General features: G+C 39.0%; 1 non-coding gene across 1 annotated transcript; it reads left to right on the top strand.

Moving 5' to 3' along the window:
* The first annotated feature begins 7854 nt into the window (after positions 1-7854).
* Positions 7855-7926, top strand: Trnae-cuc (transfer RNA glutamic acid (anticodon CUC)). Its single transcript has one exon. It is a non-coding gene; the product is annotated as a tRNA-Glu (tRNA).
* The last annotated feature ends 16765 nt before the right edge of the window (positions 7927-24691 follow it).

Below are 24691 nucleotides of genomic sequence, written 5' to 3' on the forward strand. Positions count from 1 at the left end.
TAGGGTTGGTTTTATATATCTCTGTGGATACTGGTGCCACTAGAAATTCCTTCTGACATTTTGATGTAGATGGTGAACTCTCTTGTAGTTCATGCAGGCGACTTAGGTAATCTGCAGTGGTGTTGGCAGATCCCTTGATATGATGTATATGAATATCATATTCCTGCAGTAGCAAAAACCATCTCGTAAGGCGGCTCCCAAATAACTTGCCTGCCTTAAGGCATGTTAACGCCTGGTGATCTGTTAACAATTTCACTGTTTCCCCAAGTAGCAGGTCCCTGTACTTCTGGAGTGCCCATATAATGGCCAGAGCCTCTCGCTCTGTAACAGTGTAATTTCTCTCTGCCTGGTTGAGAGTGCGACTAGCCATTGCTACAGTCTTTTCAACTCCATTTTCCTCCTGTGCAAGCTTGCATCCTAGGGCTGTGTCAGAGGCATCTGTGTACAACAGAAATTCCTTCCCTTGGGTTGGATGGTAGATGATGTGTTCAGTCAGGAACAAGTTTTTCAGGCTGAGGAAGGCTTGCTCGTGCTCTTCACTCCACATCCATGCCTGACCTTTCTTCAATAGGCTGAACAGCGGAACTGCACACTGTGCAACTTGGTTGGAGTATATCCTGTAAAAACCAATTATTCCAAGAAACGCTCTCAGCTGTTTCACGTTCCTCGGTGTAGGAAATTCCTGAATGTTCTGCAGCTTGTCTGGGGCTGTCTTGATGCCTTTAGGTGTGAGGATGTGTCCTAGAAAGGGTAATTCCTCTCTGCAGAATATAGATTTTCTAATTTTCACAGTCATGCCGGCCTCTTGCAGTCTGTGCAGTACTGTGGCAACATGCTGCATGTGCTCTTCAAAATTTGATGATGTTATTAATATATCATCGACATACGCCCTTGCAAATCCCTGACACTCGGGTCCTAAGGTTGCGTCTAGACATCTCGTAAAGTCAGCCACTGCGTTACACAGTCCAAATGGCATAACTGTAAACACATACTGTTGATTCCTGAATAGAAATGATGTATATTGGCAGGAGTTAGGCTCTAATGGTATCTGCCAATAGCCTGACGACAGATCCATGGTTGTGAGATACTTCACACCTTGATACAATCTTAAAATTTCTGCCGTTTGTATGGGACTTTCCCTGTCCTTGACTGTAATTTTGTTGAGCTCCCTAGCATCGAGACACAGTCTCACTGTTCCGTCTCGTTTACTCACACAAACTATGGGGTTAGCATAGGGGCTTGCTTCTCTCCTGATTACATTCCAATCGATCATAAGTTGTACGTAGGCCGTGGCTTCCTGAACGTACTTCACCGGAATGGGATAGCATTTGCGGTGGTACGGTGCCTCCTCATTTATTTTAATTTTAGCTTGGTAGAATCTGTTTCTGCCTGGCTTGTCAGAAAATACCGACTGAAAGTTGGCCAGTACACCAAACAGTTGTTGCAGCTGGCTGGGTGATACACTCTTCACCTCCTGTAGTGACTGTCTTATGTCTTCAAGTGATGCCTGAAGTTGCTCACTTGCTTGTGCATTGTAAATGTGCCTATGCATTGGTTCACTGTACAAAATTCCCACAAAATTTTCTCTCACATGCCACTTGCCTGTGAGTGTGACTGGAGTTTCGCAGTCATTTGAATGAATTTCACATAGTTTAAAATCTATCACTACACCAAATTGTGATAGAAAGTCAGTACCTACTATCAGCGGTTTTGCTAGGCCTTTCACAACTAGTGCAGTCATGTCTTTTGGTCTGCCTAGGCCGTGTACTGTTATCAGTACCTGTTTGTTTACAATAGGGCTTGCCCTTGATGTCACTCCAATTATTTTGAGTGCTGGTACTGGTATCTTGGGTAGTATTATGCCCTGGTGCTCCAGGTAGTTCACCAACTCCTCACTGATACACGTGACTTCAGCGCCACTGTCAATTAATGCATCCACATTGCATTCTTCAATTTTTAATGTCACATGTGGACAAACTGTACAAACTTGATGAACCCTATTTTCATCATTTTCATTATATAGAAAGTCTCTTTCACTTTCCCTTAGCATAACAGTGCATATAAATTTATCGTAGCTGATGCAGCTGTAGATTGGAGTTTTATCGTTTTGTACCCCTGAGCCTGAATAGTGGGTTTCTGTTCGGGGCGATCCAACAAAACCCGTTCTAGTTTAACGTGCCCTGGTTGGCACGTCCACCTGGAAAACGTTGTTGTTGTCCCTCGCTGTGGTTCCAATTACTTGGTCCTGCGACACTGGACACTGCAGCCTTGAACTCGGCTGCTACCGGGTTCACTTCCCCTCGCTGGTAGTATGCAGCCTGATGTCCTGCATGTTGCGCCTGGAATGGTGGCGGAAACGTTGCGTTCTGGTAGCGTTGTTTGTTGTTTCCAGAGAACTGGCTACTATAGGCTTGGCCGCCATGATTCTCTGTCGTCTGGGGGGAATAATGGTGGGGTGACATTCGGGTTTCTTCGTGCCGGCCCTGGTATTAAGGTTCCTCCGTCTTGCGGTACTTCCTCGCGTACTCACGTTCGTCTTCAGACGAGGATCTTGGGCGTCGGTCACGGGATTCCCTGGGAGGCCGTGTTTCAGGCGAGTAGGAGCGGCGGCGGTTGTCGTTGCGGTCGTCCTTCCTCTTGCGCTGGTACATTTCTTCATCGCTATGGTAGCTTCTTGCGTTTGACCACCAGGTCTTCCTCTTGTTGTAAGGGCCCTTGCGTTGGCTCGTAGCGTACCGGCCATATGAGCTTTGCTCCCTGCCCTTGGGTTGCCACGTCATAGTGTGGACAGCTGCCTGCCTGTTGTCCCTTGGCTTGTTGTCTCGGTTCTGCCAGTAGTTGTTCAGAGGTGGCTGGCGGTTCTGTTGAGGTACCCTGTCGTGGTCCTCCTTGGGTGCTGGCGTCCTGTCCATTTTCTCGAGTTTGTCGTAATTCAGGAGCCTCTCCCTGAATTCTGTGATGTCTCGGTACGTTAGGCCGGACAACTGTTTCTGGTAGCGAAGCAGCAGCTGAGTCAGTATTGCTGCTACGAACTCCTCGTCCGTCATGGGCAAGTCGAGATATCTGGTTTTCTCGAACATTGTGGACAGGTGGGCTTCCAGCGTTGTGCCCTTCCTGGGGTCATACCTCTCGGTATGGAGCTGGGCACGCAGATTACTCTGGATCCGCAGACTCCAATACTGCGGGCGGAACATGGCTTGGAAGTGGTTATAGCTACTGGTGGTTGCACTCAGCATTTCCCACCAGTAGAAAGCCTGCCCCTTCAATGTGCTGTTGAGGCACTTTAATACCTCAGCCTCGCTGAGATTGAATGTGGCAGCATACTCCTCGAAGCGTTTCAGGAAACGTATCGGGTTCTCGGTAACCCTCCCTGAAAACGTGGGCATGGCCTCTGCCCAATGCTAAGCCGGATGGTGGATCAGAGTAGCGGGGTCCAAACACGACGTGTTCACGAACGTCCTGCTACCTGGCCGGTGGGTGATGGGGGTAACGTGTGACTGTTCCTGAGAATGGTTCTCAGCGTAGCACTCGGTGCCGCCCTGTTGCTTGCCTGCGGTGGGCAGTGTTGGAACAGTAGGTCCATGGCACTCGCTTGCCTGGGCCTGACCTCTACTACCAGCTGATTCAGCTGTAGGGCTTGGTTGGACAGACATATTTTCAAATCTGTCCCTCAGTGTAGCTGTGGCCACCTCAATGTCGCCAAGCCTACTCTCTAGGTGCTGTATGTGCTCGCGCACCTCTTCCCTGGTGTTGGCCTGCCCTCGGTGCTCGTTGGCCATCATGTTCCTTAGGGACGTGACGTGGGATTCCAACCCATCTACCCTGCTGTTGTACTGGGAGACCTGTTCTACTATCTGTTGGATCTCCTCGTGTTGTTGTGATAGTCTAATCTCGATGCTGTGCTCGAGATTCCTTATGCTGGTATTGTTCTGTTCCATTCCAGCCCTCAACTCAGCTGTGAGATTGGTGTTGTTTTGCTCTAGTTTTTCGGTGAGAGCAATGTTGTTTTTATCTAATTTCTCACTAAGGGTAGTGTTGCTCTGCAGGTACGCTGTGTCCCGTTACGCTTATCCAAGATGGCCGCCGTGACGTCAAACTCCAAGATGGCCGCCGTGACGTCACAATCCAAGATGGCCGCCGTGATGTCAGAATCCAAGATGGTGGACACCGGCTCCGGCTCCACATCCTGCATCCTGATCTCGGACATACATTTACATACTACTGCTATCCATTTTTCTGTAACTCGCGGACAATATATCACCCGGTGTTCAGCCCGGGCAAAGCCGGGTACTGCAGCTAGTATTATTATAAATATGAAAACAGTGATCAGAGGCGATCAGCGTGCTAACATGCGTGGCTAATAGAGTTTCTATTTCTATTTTGTTGGTAGCTTTTTTGACGTAACAACGTCTAATAAATCGATAAACGCCGGCTTCACGCACGAAAAAGTGTCCCGTTACGCACATTATCCCGTTTCGCTGTGTCCCGTTACGCTCATTGTATGCTTGCGACGCATCTATCTCTCTTCCACTCGATTGGAACAACCATCGATTTGACTTTTTCGAGGCACATTAAACTTGAAACACTCCCATTCATTTCCTTCTTTTCCTATCATCGTCCTATCCTTAACAGAATAACACAGATTGAAATAAGTTAAATAGCAAACATGTATAAAAGTAATAGTATAAATAATCTCTTCGTTAAAGTAATAAACATATTTTAATTAATGAGTGCAAATAAAAGTAAATTTATCAATAAATTGTATATTTCATTTCACTCCTTCTTTGTATCAATACAGAATAGTGATAATTCAATATAAATGATTCAATTTTATTCATAAAATTATGCAATTATTTCATCAATGTTTTGTTATGACGTCACGTTAATCTATCTTCCGTAAACCGACTTTACAGACAACAATTTTTTCTTTTAATTATCTCCCACTACGGAAGCAAATTTTAAAGACGTATTCACGTCAAAAAAAAAGTGTGTTGGCGCGACGTTTGGATGAATGGTACGTGGATAATTATTTTCGGGCGGAGACCGTTGGACAGCCGATGTAAGAGCAGGACGGTGCAACTAGCGAGTGGGTTTGGCCGGAGAGCTTGCCCCGTGTAACCGAGCCTCGGCGCGCCGCGCGGGGACAGCCCGGGCAGTCAAACGGGGCACTGGTCGCGCCGGGGAGGGCAGTATCCGTGTCCGCGGCGACCGCGCAGCCCGCCATGCGCCGGAGGAACGCCGTGGAGAGGGTGAGTCCTGCCTCGCCGATGCGCAGTCACGCGCGGGAACATGACGTCACGCTGTCTGTCCGCGTTGAAGGGCGAGCAGCGAATCCGTGTGTTCCCGTGTTCGCAAACACGCTTCTTACAAGGTGCTCGGACGAGAAACTTAACCTATAATTCTATCAAAAATAATGACGATCTTTATGAATATACGCTAATTGCGTTTTCGACAATATTTCTCGGATCGAATCGCACGTAGTTTTCCACACCCGCTTCTATAATTCGCTGACGGAGCACCTGGGTCGACTATTTGATCAGCAGACAGTGATATTAAGCTGTATAATGTAATGGCTGCGATAAAAGCGAAAAAAAAAAAGACTTTTAAAAATAACAGACCCCGACTTTGGACCTGATTTTCGACCCCTAATTTTTTTTAAAATACTGCCCAACGTTTTAAAAATCACTAAAAAGTTGAAACTGTAAAGTTTCCTTCTACTATGATGGAATTTGGTTCGTGCTATCCGCCGCAAATGACAGCGCCTTAGTTACACATTTCCGTTCCATGCAACTTCTGTTCCATGCAACTTCGTTCCATTCGCAAAATTACTGCTACCAAATGTCGTATTCCGAGAACCAAAAAATGGTACACATCAATACTTTAACAGGTTTATAGCAAAATGTCAACAAATAGCCTAATTGCACATATACCTACAGACCGTAACATACGAAGCAAAGTTTTGAACCATATATTGCCACTATTTCATGTTTTTGTCACTAAGTTAAAAAATATACAATTATAAGTACATTATTTTGGCTGTTCTTAAACGTATTTATTGAAAAAAAAAATATTAACAACTTGCTAAACTACCTCGTACCATTTATACTGGTAACAAGTATATCCGTCCTGAACTGCTGTGGATTACCACAAGGGCACGTGACGTACCTAGGGTGGCAAGTATATATGTAGCTGCGTAAACTCTGAAACTGCCTGTTGGCTGCCTTGCTGGAAGTGTTACAGACGTTCTTTAAGACCCGTTCTACAATGACACTGAAACATAGACGAATTACGTAAACGGATATGGATCTTACGGAACACAGTTTCTACGATAACACGCAGCTCGGCAATGCTGAATTCTTCCGTTGACGTTCCGTGCGACCAATAGAGCCCTAGTACTGGGCTGCGGTGATAGCCGTGTTTGATTACGTTCTAAATACGTTAAAAACTGCTTCCAGTACAAGAATATATAGTTTTATATTGTTACTTTGTGGTTTATTTTCGTAATCTTTTTAAATTCTGTACGTGTTTTGATTTCAAAGCGTAATTTTTTTTGTTTAAATTAATATATTGTAACCTTCAAATGCATTCCCATTGGTTGCCATTTGTTACGTTTCCGTGCATTTTGGAAACAGCTGATCCGATGTTGAAACCTTCGGGGAGATCCGTTCTCCGTTTATGTAATCTGTCACCATTTACGCGCTGTTGTATAACGGGCCGTTGTTGGGAAATTTTTTGACCAGCTCATTCGTAAAAAGTAACCTGCGTGTTTTAAAATTAGTTTTTTTACGAATGTATTAAGGCACTCAAAATGAACGGACATGTAAAATTGAAACTAAGCAAAAGGATATTTTTTACTAAAGCTATTAAAAATATTCTCAAATATGTTGATTACTTAACATTATATTTAATAACAAATGTTGACAGACAAAAACCCTAAACAGTATGTATGTACATGTGTAGTTGTAATAAAAAGAAAACACAAAGTTATTATAGAACACGGGTCCTCTGTAAATATCCTTGTGCTTGAAAAATATTTAACGTATTGTAAACGTAAACAAACATGGCTATCACCGCAGTGAAATTTTGCTGTACGGATTAACCGAAACTGAAAAGATGGGAGTTTGCCCGACTAACACATGTCACCCGTGTCCGCTCCCGTGTCGTAGAACAGGCCGAGCCGTTTACGAACCAAACTTGCTGTGGTACTCGATGTCTACACGAGTGTTCGCTCACCTGAGAGCACTCAAGCCAGTTAGCGACTTGCGAGAGAAGCTTTTCAAAGTTTTGATTATTATAAAGTAAACAGCATGTTCTGTATTCTAGTCATTTGTTCGCACAGTGTTTACAAAATGTCTAACACTGTGGGTGGAACCGCGAAATGATTCAATTCATTATCATCAGCCTAGTTACTTTACTGCCGAGACCTTTTTTTGCATTATAAAAAAATTTATTTTGAAGACACTTCAAAAACCATGTAGACCCACTCAACACTCCATTCAGTCAATTTAAGTATTGTTCGGACATTCCGTGCCAGTCAGACCATTTCTAAGTAAATTTTGCATTGTTGTGAATCCCCAATTTATGTAACGAACAAATGTAATGTATGTCTTTAGTATGCTCATGCACTCATATATTGGGGAAGTTCTATTTTTTCCCCATGAAGCGCTGCACGAGAAACAAATGGTACTATTTTAACCGCAGCTGCTAGATGTCGTTCCCAGCAGTCACTCTGTTATGTACGTATGTTGTCTGCTACTTTTGTGAACCGTTTTATAAGATATCGTTATCAATTACAAGACTTGATATGTTGTATAATGAATAAGAATATAGACTTCCCTTGACTGTTTTAGCATATCCGGTATGGTCTAGTGGTTAGGATACCTGGCTCTCACCCAGGAGGCTCGGGTTCGATTCCCGGTACCGGAAAAGTAAATTAATGTATTTTCTATTAATTTATAGTATATTATGTTATTTATTTTAGAACAATATTAGAATGTTTCCTAGATAGTATAGAGATCAGTTTTGCCTGGCACGCGAAACAGTTGTTAACATCCTCTGTTAGGACGTGGCTGCGGTGAGATATATAAGAACACGACTAATTCATTGCCAGAGGGAATTTATAGTATCGGATAGAAGTGAAATTGATGCAGGAGAAATTTAATTTTTAAGTCATTATTTTTCCTTAAAGTAAAATAAGTAACTTTATTATTTGTATCAAACATTATCATGGTGATGTTAATCGGAATCCATTTTTTCGAGACTTAATGATTGGTTTAGCGGGCAGCTTCAAACTCCTAATTTTGTGTTACAGTAATGCGCGCGCATCTTAAAATTTCACTCTCATAATTTTTTCATATTGCGCTTAAAGAAGTATAACTTCAAAAATGAATAAACTTAAATTAATTTTTGAATTTATTTTTAAATTAATTTATTTTCTTTTAAAATATTAAATAATCAATAATAAATATTTAAAATTAAGAATCTTATAATATATTTTACAAATTATGGCATGTATATTTATTATTCCAAAATATTATTTATTTAATTTCTTAAATTTAAACTGAACTTTATTGACTGTGTTGACTATCTTTTTCCTGCCCTTTTATTATTTTATTGTAATTAATTATTTGCATGCAAATAAATTTTTTTTTAAAATTATGCCAAGAAATATAACTTCTCACGCGCGTACATAACTACACGCACCCATTTTTTTTAACCAACAAAATGTTAAGTTATAATGTTTAGAGCACTGTTAAACGTTACATGCGTTTACACATTTACACGAAACGTGCAGAGGGATGCAAAATGTTTAATCTTTTAGTGTGCAAAATCTCCAACATTTTCACTCATAACTTGTAAAATTATCTTTTACCTTAAAACAGGCCATGGAATTATGAATGTACAGGTATCTATGGACGCTTTCAGCAACAACGTAAACAGCATAGAAAACGCATGTTAGATTAATATGAAATGGCATACGCATTAAATATACAGGATGAACAGTTGAGGACGCCATATTTATTTTAATACTTTTCCGCAGCAAACAACATATCGCTCACAGAAGAGACAAAGTTTTACTGTGTTTATGTGTTATTGCAGTTAACAAACATTGGGCCGATCGTGTTGTTATTTCTACAACAGTACCTTACTGGTCTGTCGTGCAAGAATTTTCATAATATTTATTTTTATCGGGGATTCAAAATTTAAAATTTCAATTTTTCGGATTTTTCGCTCCGGTTACAAGGCGATATCTACCTCCTGTAAAAACGTCAAGGTCCTTGCTCGTCTGGAAGTGGGTTTGAATTTGTTTAGATGTGTGAGTTAGTAAGTTAGTCGCGCAAGAGGCTGTACATATATTTGAATTAATTAGTTTCTGTGTAATTTAACTTTTTTCTGGCGAATGGTTCATAAATTTTACCTCTCTAATTAAAATTGTTTTGGGTTTGAATTATTTTTGAAAATGTCATTTTAAATTCTTTGGAAAATATTATTAATTCTTTTTTTTATTTCATAAAGCCTTTAAGTAAATTTTAGGAGCAGTTTTCTTGACTAATAATAAAGAATAGGCAAAACAAAGGGCTTGTCATTATGCATTTGCTCGATGTTTCAGCTAAAGAATTGGTTAATTTTAATACGCATTTCTGAAGAAACTTTTAAGTAGGTTACATTAAATGCACTTGGCTAGTGTTATCCATACCCACGCAACACATTTTACATAATTAAACAACGTGGCAAATAATCCTCGTAAACCCTTGTGGGAGCTAAACGAGAGAGGCGTTTAACTTGAGAAATTCACTTCCGCCGGGGGAGCAAAATTTTGTGCCGCGGGGTGGGGTGTGTGTTTACACCTCGGGCGAAATGAAATATTTCCTTTTAAGAGCGGGAACGTGCGTCTCGCCGAGGGGCAGTTACCGCCGTCCGCGGGAAGTTTGAAATTGCCGTCACATCGCGGCAGATCACGTTCTTCGTGACGGGACTGTCGTCGAGGAAAAAGGGATCATCCCAGGGAAGGTGATGGAAAAGGGAGTGGGGAGGCCTCCCGGGCCGTGAGATATAATTCAGCCGGGTCCAACTGGGCAAGACGGGGTGTTTGACGAGTTAGTATCGGGAAATGGGCCAGGGCTCGGGAAGGAGGGGCAGGTTATTACTGTTGCATGACGGGCCGCACCGCCGCGCCCGGCTGGCCGGAAGGCGACAGGTGTCGCAGCAGTGTGAATAGTTCATGCACGTCGTCCCCTGGCTGGGCTCCGGAACCGGCCCGTGATGAGCTGAATTATTCGGCACCGCTTGGCACGGCGCGCCGATGCGGGCTCGCGCCTGGCTGCGTGGACAGAGCGCCGACCGAACCTCGCGTCACCTCCACCTTAACTGTACTCGTCTCGAAGCTTTGGCGTGGCAAACGATGTTTAAACTTTTGACGTGACAACGTCTAATAAATTGATGAACGCCGGCTGCACGCACGAAAAAGTGTCCCACTACGGATGTCCCTTTACGGATGTATCCTGTTTGCTCATTGTACGCATGCGTGGCATCTCTCTTCATGCTCATTGTACGCATGCGTGGCATCTCTCTTCCACTCGATTGGAACAACCATCGATTTGACTTTTCAATCATATTTTCGTCGTTTGAATTATTAATATTATGTAATTTAACGATCGTACACAGATTTTCAGCACAATCGGTACGGTTATTTAAAAGTAATGTTGAAAATTCAAATAAGTTTTGAACCAACAATGGTGTTTTACAGTTACACATAATAATTCAAATTACAACCCGGGATATTTTGCACAATGTTTTAAAAAATATTGTAACACATTATAAATAAGTTTCGTGTTTTTGGGATGAATATTTGTTATTAAATCATGTTAATATTATTCCCCTACCGTGAACAAAATTTTTATAAACATATATATGACATCTGAAACTAAGTTTTTTTAGTATGGCCTCGTGGGCGTGTGGTTAGCGTAGCTAACTCTTGAACTAGAAGTTGTTGGTTTGGAACCCGGCTGCTGCGAGAAATTTTTTGTACTTGTAAAAATAAATACGGCGCACGCAACATTTCAAAAGTAATAAATATATTTGAATTAATGAATGCAAATAAAAGTAAATTTATTAATTCAATTGCACATTTCATTTCACTCCTTTGTATCCATAAAAAATAGTGATAATTCAATAAAAATTATTCAATTTTATTCATGAAAGTATGCAGAGGTAGATTTTATCACGTAAAAGACAGAAAAATTTAAAAAAAATAATCTTCCTCAAAGAATATAACATTTTTAATGCCTAAATGGTTTGGTTGCAAAAACCTATTACGGCTCAGTCTCAAGCCGGATATGATATTCCCTTTTCTTCAGAAACAATCATTTCATCAATGTTTTGTTATGACGCTGTCACGTTAAACTATCGTCCGTAAACCGACTTTACAGACAACCAATTTTTTAAGGTATTTCATTTCTTCCTTACTCAGGTCATGACAATTCTCGGTGAAGCAAGCGTAACCATGTATGTTCTTACTTTCTGTGTTTATATAAAATAATATCACTAAAAAATAAAACATAATGTTATTTGTGATTTATTGTGTAAATCATTATTATTAATAAGGATAAAAAAATTTCCTTGAATAATATTAATATTCAATACTGAAAATATAATAACGTAATATATTATTTTTTTTGCAAATACTGACAAAAAATGTACTTGAATAATTTAAATATTCAATACTGAAAATATTATAACGTAATATTTTTTTTTACAAATCCTTCATATGAAACACTTATAAACATATATATTCTATAGGATCCTATGAAAATTCTAAATTTAATTTTGCTTGTAAAAAAATTTGAGAAAAGATTCGAAATTTTTACTAAGAACCTACAATAAAATATTTTATACCTCGACAATGAACAATCTTATAGACAAAACGCTTATGAAAAATTGTAGCTTTAAAATATTTTTCTTATATTTATGTATTAAACAATGGTTGCATTTGACAATGTTGACTTTTGTGAACACAACCTTTCATTAATATAGTTAAATGTTAGGGGATAATAAGTACGTGAGAAGGTACTTTGACACATGTACAAATATTATATCTAAAGTCCTAAGAGACGAAAGAGACGAAAAAACTTCATGTCTGTGAAAATACTTATTAAGATACGTTTATCTAACATTTAATAAAATAATGCTTTAAAAAACATTATCTATACATTAAACATTTGTGATATTTTTATCAAATTAATTATACTTTTCACAACAATTGGTTGCCAAGAGTACTGTCAGATCTAACTAACTAAGAATTTGCCAATTCGTAATACAAAATATTAAATGTAATTATTTTCTGATAGTTCAAAAACATATTTAATTTAAATAACTTTGAAAATTTTTAATTTATGCCTGCGCAGTACGAATTAACCAAATGTTTCCACACTGCATCATAACATTTGCTCTTGTTTTCCAACAATGAAACTGCAATTAATATGGTCAAAAAATTGCCAAACGAGATATTATTTTTTGTATATTAAGTTGTTAATAATTTTACATACACAGTTATATTCTGAATAAATGCGAAAAACGAGTTCATTCCAATTTTGTTAATAAATAAAAATTATTATATATTAGCTAGGATAAAAAAAAACTCACATAATATCTTGTTATAATTTAAGATGTATAAATTTGTTTTATCTCCAAACCATTTTGATTAATCCATTATTTTTTCTTTAAGTCATGAATTCTAATGTTTTTAACAAATGTTTTTTCCTTCACTTAATAAACAGTCTTAATATATAAATGGTTTAACTTGCAAGTCATTTGAAGATTACAAATATGTTTCCTTTTTTAAAAATATTTTGCTTGTGGGATTGGTTTATGTAAAATCGTAGACATAACAAGATATTTCTTACCTTTTAAAAGGAAAAAATATGTTGAAATGAGTCCATAATCTGGCATTGCTTTCCCATGTATCTGGTATTGTTTTGACGGCAACCCCCAGTGTCTCCTCGGGCTAATAAGGCCGTTATGACGCACCGCCGAGACAATGGGTCGAGGTGCTGCAAGGTCGATGGGCGGTCCTGCCGCTAATCCCCTCCTACATAGGTCTCCTAGGCCAAAAAGACAGTGTTCGCGGCTTTCAACCGATGCGGTTGCTTACAGCCTACTGCGAGGTTCATCACCTTTGTGCCAGATCCGTGTGTGCAGTGTATGTGTATTTGGTGGCATCCTGGGTGGCCTACGACCAGGATATTCTTTCCGGGTTAGGACCCTGCTACCTCCGTCACTTCAACTGTACATGTCATGACCCTGAGGATCATTACTCTCTTTTGTACGCCTTGTACTAGCGCGCAGATCTTCTTTTTTAATACCTTAGCTGGCGCCCTTTCTAATTAGGCCAACCACCGATCATCCTCACCCACAATCAGCTACCCCAGTCATTCCATTGCACCTGAATTCCATACCCACCAAGGAAGTAGGCATAATTTAGTACCCAAGTGGGACGATTTCATATTACTCATTTCGTACATGTGCGAGGATTTGCTCAAGTTCGCGCCACAGATCGATCCAGTCACGCGTAGTCTACAGTGTAGCTAAAATATTTCCACTCACAAGGCCCGCTGAACGAGTGTACAAAGTAAATATCTTGTCTTATACTTACTTTACGGCTAAGGCCTTATCTAAAGTAAAAAAAATCATTTTTCTCGCTCCGCCTATGCCCGAATGCCACCCGAGCCCACCCGAAGAGTTCCGAGAGTTTCATTTGTGAACCACCAGAAGACGCGCGCGCTTGGCTTGGACCAGCTGGCCTGTCTGACCCCAGGAGCTGAAGCCCATCCACCCTTCTGGAAACATCTGCTTTCCTGGGTAAACCACTGCGTTGCGAGGTCTGTAACTTTCTATGCTCCATCATCAAGCTCTCTTGTTTCTGCCTCATCAAGATGCCTACACCTGTCAATCAGACTCACTCACAGCCTTGTGAAGTTGGGATGTTAATGGAATAGACTTCTCCAACATGCTGTATACCGTGAGTAATGGAAAATACTGCTTGGCCCAAAAGAATCAGCTGGTGGACGAGGATTCCCTGAACTTAGAGCCACTGACCAAATTTCATGATAACCAGGAATGAAACAACCTCTTTCCTCCCTCATCCTACCAGTCTGAGACTAACGCAGGACTATCAGCCACTGTGCTTTACATTTCAAAGAAATTTTGGGCTACCCTAGTGGCAATAGATATCCTGAATTCTGCCCAGTAGGCAAATGAAGCATCTCACACATATCTCGCAATGTGCGATGCATGTGTTCTGCCACACCACCTAACGAGCCTCCTGCAAAGCCATCCCTGGAGTCAACTATGCATGAAGGATACATATTCCCCCACCAGCATACCTTATTTTCATGTAGTTTTTCCATGCGAATGAATTGGCTGAGAACTCAGGAGCAGATTACAATAGATGCAGTGTGAGCTGAATAAAGTATTTAACTTGCTAGGGGTCAATCGTGCTACTTAGGACTATGCGTGGTAGTCACCAATGCCAGAAATTCAATTTAATGCTTCCTGATGGCAAAAAGCAGCAGCTCTTAAGGATAAAGCAAAGCAGTAACCATATTATACACTTTCCTTTGGTATTATGGACCCTTGACCTTTGCCACTGTAACACACTTGGTTTGTGCTTTTACCTGGCTGTGAATGATTTGTTCACATTCTGGTTGGATGATGTGGCCAAATCGAATGTCTGACCTGGGACCATCGTTAATGGATTGGACACTGAGATATTGCTTAATATGGCTTTACAAAGGTTATCCTCGCCGATAATTGCACCCAATTCACTGGTGGGTGCTGCAGCACTGACTGCGACCACTGAAGAGTTGACCATTAAACCACACCCACCTTACACCCATGGAATAATACGATGGAGTGACAAAACCAAGAAAAAAATACTCAGTAGTGCCTTTATCTGGGTAATAATTACTCAAAATGGGACATGCAGCTGCCCAAGCTGGTCTATTTAGGTGGTGTTGCACTTATGATGGCAATGGTTATTCGCCTGCAGAGCTGCTGTAGGGCCACAACCTAGCTTTACCAGGAGAGCTCGATTAGCTGATGCATTAGCCAGTGAGGCTGACCCAGTCCTAACACAACAAATATCGCTGAGGTGTGTGAGACGGCACAACTCCAGCAAGGCAATTTCCTGGCCACCAAGGTGCCACAAACAATCTAACCACTTCCCCTTGGAGAGCAGGCAATGAGTGTTTGTGAATCAGTACCCCTTGTCAGCTGGAAGTAGCAATTAATGTGCGGGCTTTGTCTCCAAATAGTCCGAACCACGAGAGGTGTTCAAGTAATGGGCCTATCCACTTACCTCATCAGGGTGCCACTTAGGCGGACAGCCAAGACCCACTTACCACTAGTCAACAGGAATGTCCCACAAAACCCCCACAAATATAAACCTTTCCTTTCTCCAGTGGAAATAGGCTATCAGTAGCCAACCGAAACCTGAGCTTAAACACCTCCAGTTAAGTGCTCAGCAGACCCCATCAACTAAAGAGCACCCCTAAAATCTCCCGGGGATCCCTTAACTGGGTGAACGATAGGGTGCCAGATGTACCATAAGGGACCTGAGTGCTTCTGCACAAAGCTGATACAACTGTTCATGGTGCTGAGGCACCAGGCAGACACTTCACTTCCTATTATCACTGTGCCTGCTGAGATGTGTGGCCAAGGGAATGTCAAGAGTACCATTAGGGTGGTTTGGCAGGCAGATATGGGTCACAGGCCAGTTCACCCACCTAATTCTAGCCGGTTTATACAACTTACCAATGTCAAAAAGACAACAATATCACCGACTTGGATGCAATTATGCTCCGTACAGAGGTACAACATTTAACATCGATGGACTCCAGCCTGACACAATGTGTAACCCAGTACGAGATTCTCACGTAGCCATTCATGTTGAGATTGATGCATTAGACCCAGAGCCTAAGCTTTTACTTGCGACACAGTGATTGATACGGATCCAGGTCCCACTCCCAGTGTTACCATGGTCAAGGTTGAAAATATCCATAAGCCCAGATAGGACCAATTTAAAAAATGACATGTTGGGAAAAAATAATCATGCTGAAGACTCGTTATGCCAGGACCCAAAACCACAGAAGCCCAAATACTATGTCCTTCAGCTCCTTCCATTCTCCGCCCACACTCCTTTCCTTGTACATTGGCCAACCCTTCAAGATCCACCTCACCTTAAGTGCCATCTTCAGCGAGTATAACACAATGGCAATACTCATTAAAACCTTTTTATTGAGGAAAAGGCATATGACACAAACCCTCAGGTAAATAAAGCTGATATGTCTCTCTCCTGTGACAATGGGTCAAGGAGATGCAAGGTCGATGGTCGTCCTGCCGTTTACACTCCTCTCCTAGCAGCCACCTCAGCCGAAGGGAGAGTGTGTTCGCGGCTTCCAACCGGGACGGTTGCATGCATTCAACTGCGAGGCTCATCACCTATGTGCCAGGTATGTTTGTGTAGTGCATATTTAGTGGCGTATTGGGGGCCTATACCCAGGATATCCTTGCCGGGTTACAACCCTGCTGCCTTCACCACTGCCACTGGTGATGTCACAACCCTGAGGACCATTACCCTCTTGTGTTCGCCATGGGCTAGCGCGCGATTCCTCAATTTTAATATTACCCCAACCACATGTCATCCTCATCCACTATCAGCTACCCCAGCCATTCCGTCACCCCTGTATCATATTCCCACCTAGGCAGTTGATGTCAGTTTGTTAGAAGATAAATATGATACTATCAGTAAACAATTAACCTGTATACCACTACACAGAACTATTCGACGAATATAGGGTGACGTGGATCTCATTACAATAGATCATGCTCAATGCATTCAAAAAGTAACACAATGGACTAGGTTATTCATGCATTCGTACATCCTCGCTTGCGTGCAATACACAAAGATTACTATTTTCGCCACGAAGTAGGCAACATGTCACCTAACAGGGTTGGAGCAGGACTTCTGATGGAAGGTCTGAAAGTAGGCTATTCTGATTGACAGTGGTGCCAAATTTTAAAAACTATGAGCCATTTAGGCTATTTAAAATATCGTCTACAACGTTATAATTTATAACTGTAAGTATGTTTTAGTTAAATCACAAACCCAAATATTCATTGTTTAAATGTATTATAATCCAAACATTTTTTAACTACATTTATAACTTTTAATATACTAAAACCTTTACTGCAAATTACAAATATAAAATTTCCTTTAAAGTACCTATAATTAAATATCCCAGAATATCTTGAAACCACAGTAAAAATATAGAAGTTGCTTTTTCTTCATGTTGCAACCAAAAATTATTTAGTAAAAATTTCTTCCAATCTTCATATTTGTTAAAAAAAAATTGAAATCAAATTCCCTTTAAAGATCCAATAACATAAAATATATTTGGTTCTAAGTAGGGATGGGTCGATTCGATTCTCCGATTCCTCGATACCACCGATTATTAAAAAATTTGGGTACTCAGTATCGGTTAGGTATCGGTTAAGTTAAGCAAATACAGTAGTAATATATTTTCGTCTGAGCTTTCCTTACATATTTTAATATATCTTACCTGCCGTTTGCGCATAAAATTCCTAATAATGCTCATTATTATTAAATATTAATTTTATACGAATAAAAATAAATAAAAACAATGTTACCGGGCATGTTTAACCTCTAATTAAAACTCCACGATCGAAGAACATTATTCCTCACTCATGTATTAGACGTAAATAAATTGTAAAAAGACTTATTAATTTTATTTGCAGTTAAGAAAAGTCCATTGTTTTTTGTGAAGAAAGTGACGGTTATGAAACGAGATCACATCACGTGTCGTCACGATTTTAGTTGTGATCCATTCAAGGATGATGGCCTCCACAAAACCTCTGGTGGCCAGTCGAAACGTATCGATTCGTTGCGTACGGGACAAATTGTATAATGAAAGCAACAATCGATATGTTTGGAAACAATTTTATGATATTTGACGTGATAACGTGTTATAAATCGATGAACACCGGCTGCACGCACGAAAAATTGTCACGTTGCGCCTGAGCCGAGCGTACAAGAACCGGCCAACCACCGTGCGAGAAAATCTTCTATAATATCAAAAACGTTAATGCGGGCTTTTTATCGTGATTAAATTTAAATAAATTATTTCAATTAAATTTGCAAAACTGTAAATAATATTTCAAAACTTAAAATGATGCAATATTTCATCAATGTTTTCTTATGACGTTATCACGTAAAATTATCGCCCGTAAACCGACTTTACACACAACCCCCTTTTATATCTAAAACTTTTATCTGAAACAATTTTTGATAATACAAACCATTATTTAATGGTGTTAAAAAACATGGGCTGGAAATTAATTTATTTATATATAAAAATATATATAACAAATTCAGGGTATTTACACCATTTATAACTCAAAAACGACTGGACAGATTATAATGATATCTGATTTGTTGGATACGTCTCTGAATTGCAGAATAACTATTAAAATATTGATAAAATTCACAGAAAAAATTAAAATTAATACATTTTTAAATAAATTAGGTTTTGAACTCCGCTATAGTCCACAATTGACGGCTCAATTCATGCAGGTTTTCCATGGATATACAAAGTTACAGACGTACGAACTATGAGTGTTTCTTCTCTATGTCCACCAAGCAATAGCCGCGAAGCTATTCTAACGAATAAATTAGAGACAGTAAGAAAAACTAAAGCTCTAAACCGTTTTCGTCGCCAGGTTTGGGACAATTTGTTTTTACTTATTTTGTGATTTATTGTTTACTTTTATCATTTAAATTTATTAAAATTAATCCTCCAGTTACATTCACACAAGAGTACTACCCTAGAAAAGATAATAATAAAAAATATTGACAACACAGAATTTATGACAAACTCTCGGAACATTTCAGTACCGCTGCCTGTCAGTATATAAGCTGTAAATTGCGAGAGTGTAATTTTTTTTTGTTTCATGTCGTCTATGATTTGTTTTGAAAAAAAAACATAAAAAGGTTACCGGTCGATTTGTTTGTTTTGTGCTAATGTTATTAATAAATATTATTGTGCGAGTATTATTATTAAAATGCCGCGAAAAAGAATATCTAATCTTTCCCAACAAAGCCGTATTGCAATTAGGATTCGGAACATTGCAAATCAATCCACTGAAGAAGAAAGAGAAATCGCAAGAGAAGAGCACCGCATTAGTATGGCCCGACTTCGTGCATCTCAAACACAAGAGCCAAGAGAGGCAGCCCATGAAACAACTTGGTTGGTAATGAGAATTCGTCGAGCTTATCGCACAGATCGATAACTATATAATCTTCAAAGCGCAAGAAGAAATGTTTAAGTGTTAATTTGAATCGAGCAGCGTTTCTATATGATTTCACAATTGATTACAACTCACATCCTTTCGTTCGAATTGGTCCAATGGACGTTGTTTGCGAACATTGTGGCTCATTGAGGTTGGCTGGAGAAACGCCTGTAGTGTGCTGCCTTAATTAGAAAGTGAAATTGCCATTATTGACTAGGCCAACTGAACCAATACATTCATTGCTTCGCGGTGAAACCCCAGAAGCACGATATTTCCTAGCGAACACTCAAAAATAAAATGGCCGTTTTCAAATGACTTAATCTGGGGCAGACATTATCGAAGAACAGGGATTTAATCAGACATTCAAGGTACTTTATTACACTCTGTATTTGCCTCTAAAATAAATAGGGTATGCTAACATTTCAAAAAATTTGTTATTATAAATCAGTAATACTTACTTCGCTTTCGACTTTAAAAAATTCAATGCCAGATTCACCATCGAATTGTATTCTTGCCACAACTTGAAGATGCACAGCATAAATTCTTACAAATATACTTCATGGGCAATATGGAGGAACACCCTGATCTGTGTCAAGAGATCAACACAGCAATGAAAAGAGCAATTCTTCAAGATCTGCAGCAACTACTTCATGAACTTAATGCATTGGTCAGGCTGTTCAAGACTGATTCGGAGCGCATGCCAATTAATGACTACAAAGTCGTGATCCGATCGGATAAACGACCAGCCTGATCACAAAAACGTAAATTTAATTCTCCAACAATAGATGAAGTCGCAATCCTGATTGTTGGTGAAAACATGGTAACATGCGATATTGTGCTTACGCGTCACGATACTGGGCAACTGCAACAAATATATGAAACACAATGTTCATATGACACATTGCAATACCCGCTGATGTTTTGGCAAGGAAACCATGGATATCACTTCAATATCATGATGATCCACCCATTTAATATTGAATATCAATATAATATTTTTCATTTAAACATGACAAAAATTTTACCCCGTTCGGTTTTGTTTTCCAAAAAAAAAGTATAACCTCTGCTAAATATCAGGCAGTCGTAAGAGTCGACCAAGAGATTAGGGGCTGTTTGTTTAGGGAATATCGCGAAAAAGAGCTGACAACTCATCATAAAATAATCATTTATCTTAAACCTTTTTAAGTATGCTAAAAGTGAATTTCGGGGATTTAGTGATCACACGGTTCTGTCCACCCCTTCAGCTTTACTTCTAAGATACTAATTTTACAGTTCTTATTTCAGGTGAGAAAACTACCAAGAAGGTTAGCTCGATGAATAATTACGCATATCGTTATGTGATTCGTCAGTATATTGACAACTATTTGCTGCGAATTCATCGATTGCTCCAGCAATATTGCGACGACATTTACGTCAAAATCGAAACGGGGCGCCTGACATTCATTCGGTTGAACCAAGCCAAAATGGGTTCGGAAGAGTATATCCATTTACACGATGCAATTAACACCGAAGGAGATGCAGCTAATGTTGGTCGATTAACTGTTCTGCCGGCGTCGTAAACAGGTAGCATGCGTAATATGCATGAATATGTATAAGATGCAATGACATTGGTCATCATTACGGTGAGACAAATATATTCATTACCTTCATGTGTAATTCGAAATAGATAGTAATTTTTCAAATGCTACTTCCCGGACAGACATCAAGTGATCGGCACGACATCACAGAAAGTGTATTCAAGCACAAAATCTGGTCACTGAATGGTAAGCAATGCGTCTTTGGGGATACTCGATGCTGGATGTATTCAATCGAATGGCAAAAACGAGGCTTGCCACTGTGCCATTATACTGTTTTGTGGCAGTTGCTCAACTTTATTTACCTTATATTTTTTTGTTTTAATGGCGAAATGGTTTCCACACATTTTTTTATTCAATCTGGAAACTATTAATTTAACATGTCATATTTAAATATTTAAAGTTTACTACTGGACAAAGTTGGAATTGTTCATAATAATTGTAATTGGGTGTATCTTAAAAAAAAATTTTAACATAGCAATTTTGTTATTGCGTTAACATAACTTCAAGTTTATAATGAATAATGATTTATTCTAATTTAATTATTTTAGTAAATATGTAAAAGAATAATTTCATAATCTATAAGTTAATTCATTGTTTTGTGGTAAACATATTGACAAGTAATAATCGATATATATTGTATTTCCAAAAGGTATTCTCTACTACTACTAAGTTCTATGTTCTTCTTCGTCTTGCCATGAGCGAAAAAAGACTTTCTTTTTCAACACCTTGACGCCATGATTAAGTAGTGAGAATTCGAGTCTGTAGAAGTTTGGGAATTTAAACATGCTTTGAGCATTGTTTTACCGCACCAAGTGGTGAGTTTTTCTGATCTGTTAATGAAGAACGTCGGGTAATGTTTGTTTTACCGGACATGGTCAAATACCTTTGTAATTTTGTCAATAGCGGTCGACGAGTACCGGCCATGCGGTTTACTTGAGTCGACCTAGTGCTGTGGAGTATGAGGCCTGTCCTCATCGGCCCTGAAGCCATGCAGTGACCGCATCTGCCAGGAAAGCCGTCATCTAATTTTTTTGGCATGATTTACTAACCTCAAAAGTATGTGTTAAAAATTTTTTTTGAACTGAATCACTTCAGACATTTTCGTCTAAATCCTGCAACGCAGCAAGCTAAATTCTTTTGGAACAACCTAACCACAACGTTAAAATAAAAAATTATAATAATTTGAGAAAGCGAAATTATGTAACAAAAAAATTTAAGATATGTTTTTCATAAAAAAAAGCCTCTATCTGAATGTTTGTAAATTACTTTTTGTGATAGCGGGTCCCTTGCTAAAGATTTAAAATTTTAAAATATGAATTATAATTTAAAATGATTATGTAAGAAACGATTCTCAAGAGATATCTTGTAATTGATATGGCAAAGGTGTATAAGTAATAATATTAAAAAAAAAACAATTAATTTATTCTTGAAATAAATTATGTACATGAAATTATATTTAATTAATTAACTACCCTAATTGTGTAAGTGTGCCAGTGTGCCAGTCAGCCAATGTTATTGTCTCAACTAACCTCACAAAAAAAGCACTTCATTGAGCCTTGGTCCACAGGCTTTCAGTGTTGTCCTACCTTTCACTCCTAACATAAAAAGGTTGTTGAGAGAGGTAGTTGATGGCGCATCGCATGCACACATTCTTATTTGGTTTGTCCAAGGAATTCGATCAGATCAGATAGATGATAGTATATGTGCCGAGATTCCTGATTTCGAGACCGATCCAGACCTACATGATTTTGTAATTACGAATATAATTAATGAGCCCTGTGGCGCTATCAACCCCCAATCACCGGGCATGTTCGACGGCAAGTGTTAAACTTTATCCACAAAATTTTTATGTCGGAGACCATCACTGGAATCAATGGGTATCCACTGTATCGGCGTCGATTGCCCGATGATAACGGTTGAACTATGTATGCTGGTTTCAGCAGTAACTATTTAAATTTATTACATTGGTTTAATGAATATTAAAATTTTCTGCGCCGGCTTAGCTACTTACATAAAGAGTATAAGACCACTTACTTTCAGACCTTTGAGTGAGTAATAAAGGTCCTTATTGATATAGTCTGGAACACCAAATTTATACAATTTATATATTTTATAAATAATAATCACAATTCCAAATGAACACAAACTTTTATTTTCTTCTGCTTATTCTCCTCTCCATTACATGCAATAACATCCGTTTTCTTTTTAACCGACTTCAAAAAAAAGAGGAGGTTATCAATTTGACTGTATGTTTTTTTTTATGTTTGTTACCTCAGTACGTTCGACTGGGTGAACCGATTTTGATGATTCTTTTTTCATTTGAAAGCTGGTGCTTCCCGTGTGGTCCCATTTAAATTTGGTCCAGTTCTGACAATGGCATCCATGAGAAAACCATATAAGTCTTAAATTTTCATTAAATGTGTGCGCGACAAAAGGACGAATAACTCAATATCACGCCAACCGATTTCGATAATTTATTTTTTATTGGAAAAGACGTACTTCAAGGGTATTTTAATGAGAGTTTGGTTAGGTTCTGATCATGGGATCCATGACAAAGTAACGGAACTCTTCAATTCTTAGGAGCCTGCCATGGCGCTAATTAGCAATAGCAACATTTTTTTTTAAGTTTGTTATTTTAATTTCATTTAATTTGGTTAAACGTGACTTCAAGAGGTAGTTCTTCAAGACACATATTAGACACGACTAACACGGGCCGATACTGGTAAATGAATCTATAATGATCTGTATAATGAAGAAGCACATTAACATATATTATTATTAAAAAAAAACACTTCATACCTGTATTTATATTTACGAACTTAAATTAAAAAGTATAAAATAAATAATCTTTTAACAAAATCTAAAAACTGACTTCAAAATAATATACTTAAATAAAAATGCAATAAAAAGTAAAAAAAAAGTACTTTATTAATTTTAGGTTTGGTACCTCAGAACATTTTAACTACGTTATGGTCAAGCACGTTTAGTAGGTCTACCCATATTCAGACAAATTAGTTCGTGTACTTCAGAGTCCCTAAAAATGAAAAAAATAAACAAACATTTTAACAAAAAAAACCGACTTCAAAATAAACAATTCCAACACAAAATAATATGCACTAAAAAGTAAAAAAATAATTGTGTATTCTTCTACAACTTAATAATCAAATTACTTTTTCTACTCATCAATATGTATGTACGATCTATGTGTTTACCACGCAAGAACAAGGGCGTATATAGGGGGGGGGGCCAGGGGGCCCGGGCACCCCCCTCCCCGAAATCAGAAGAAAAAAATAAAAATTAATAGACCTTGCATGTAAGGCTGATAACTAAAGTTTATAGTGCAGGATAACATTAATTAAGCACTACACAAATATTTTTTAAGAAAATGAAACTATTAGAATTACATATTTTTTTAGACCCTTAAAATGTTTCGTGGTTTCGTGGTTGTGCATAAGTTTTTTCAGGCAAAGTGGAACTTTGTTAGACAGGTGATACTCTTACCATTTAGGATTCCAAATACAATAATTAAAGTTACATTGAAAACCGAATTTACGTATGCTTAGGTTTTACGAGGGGTGGCAAGGGGAGAATATTATCCAGGAGATGGAGAGGTAAGCCATGTCATGATGCCGCCTGCCGCCGTCGCGCCAGCCAGCCGGACTAGTGTCGCGCGCCCACTTACTTTGTAGAAGCTATGTACCGTCGCCACATTTCTAAACGCAATGTCAGATTTATTTTACTCCTCTTAT

The sequence above is a fragment of the Bacillus rossius genome, chromosome 7 (genome assembly GCF_032445375.1).
Source record: "Bacillus rossius redtenbacheri isolate Brsri chromosome 7, Brsri_v3, whole genome shotgun sequence".
Classification (NCBI taxonomy): Eukaryota; Metazoa; Arthropoda; class Insecta; order Phasmatodea; family Bacillidae; genus Bacillus; species Bacillus rossius.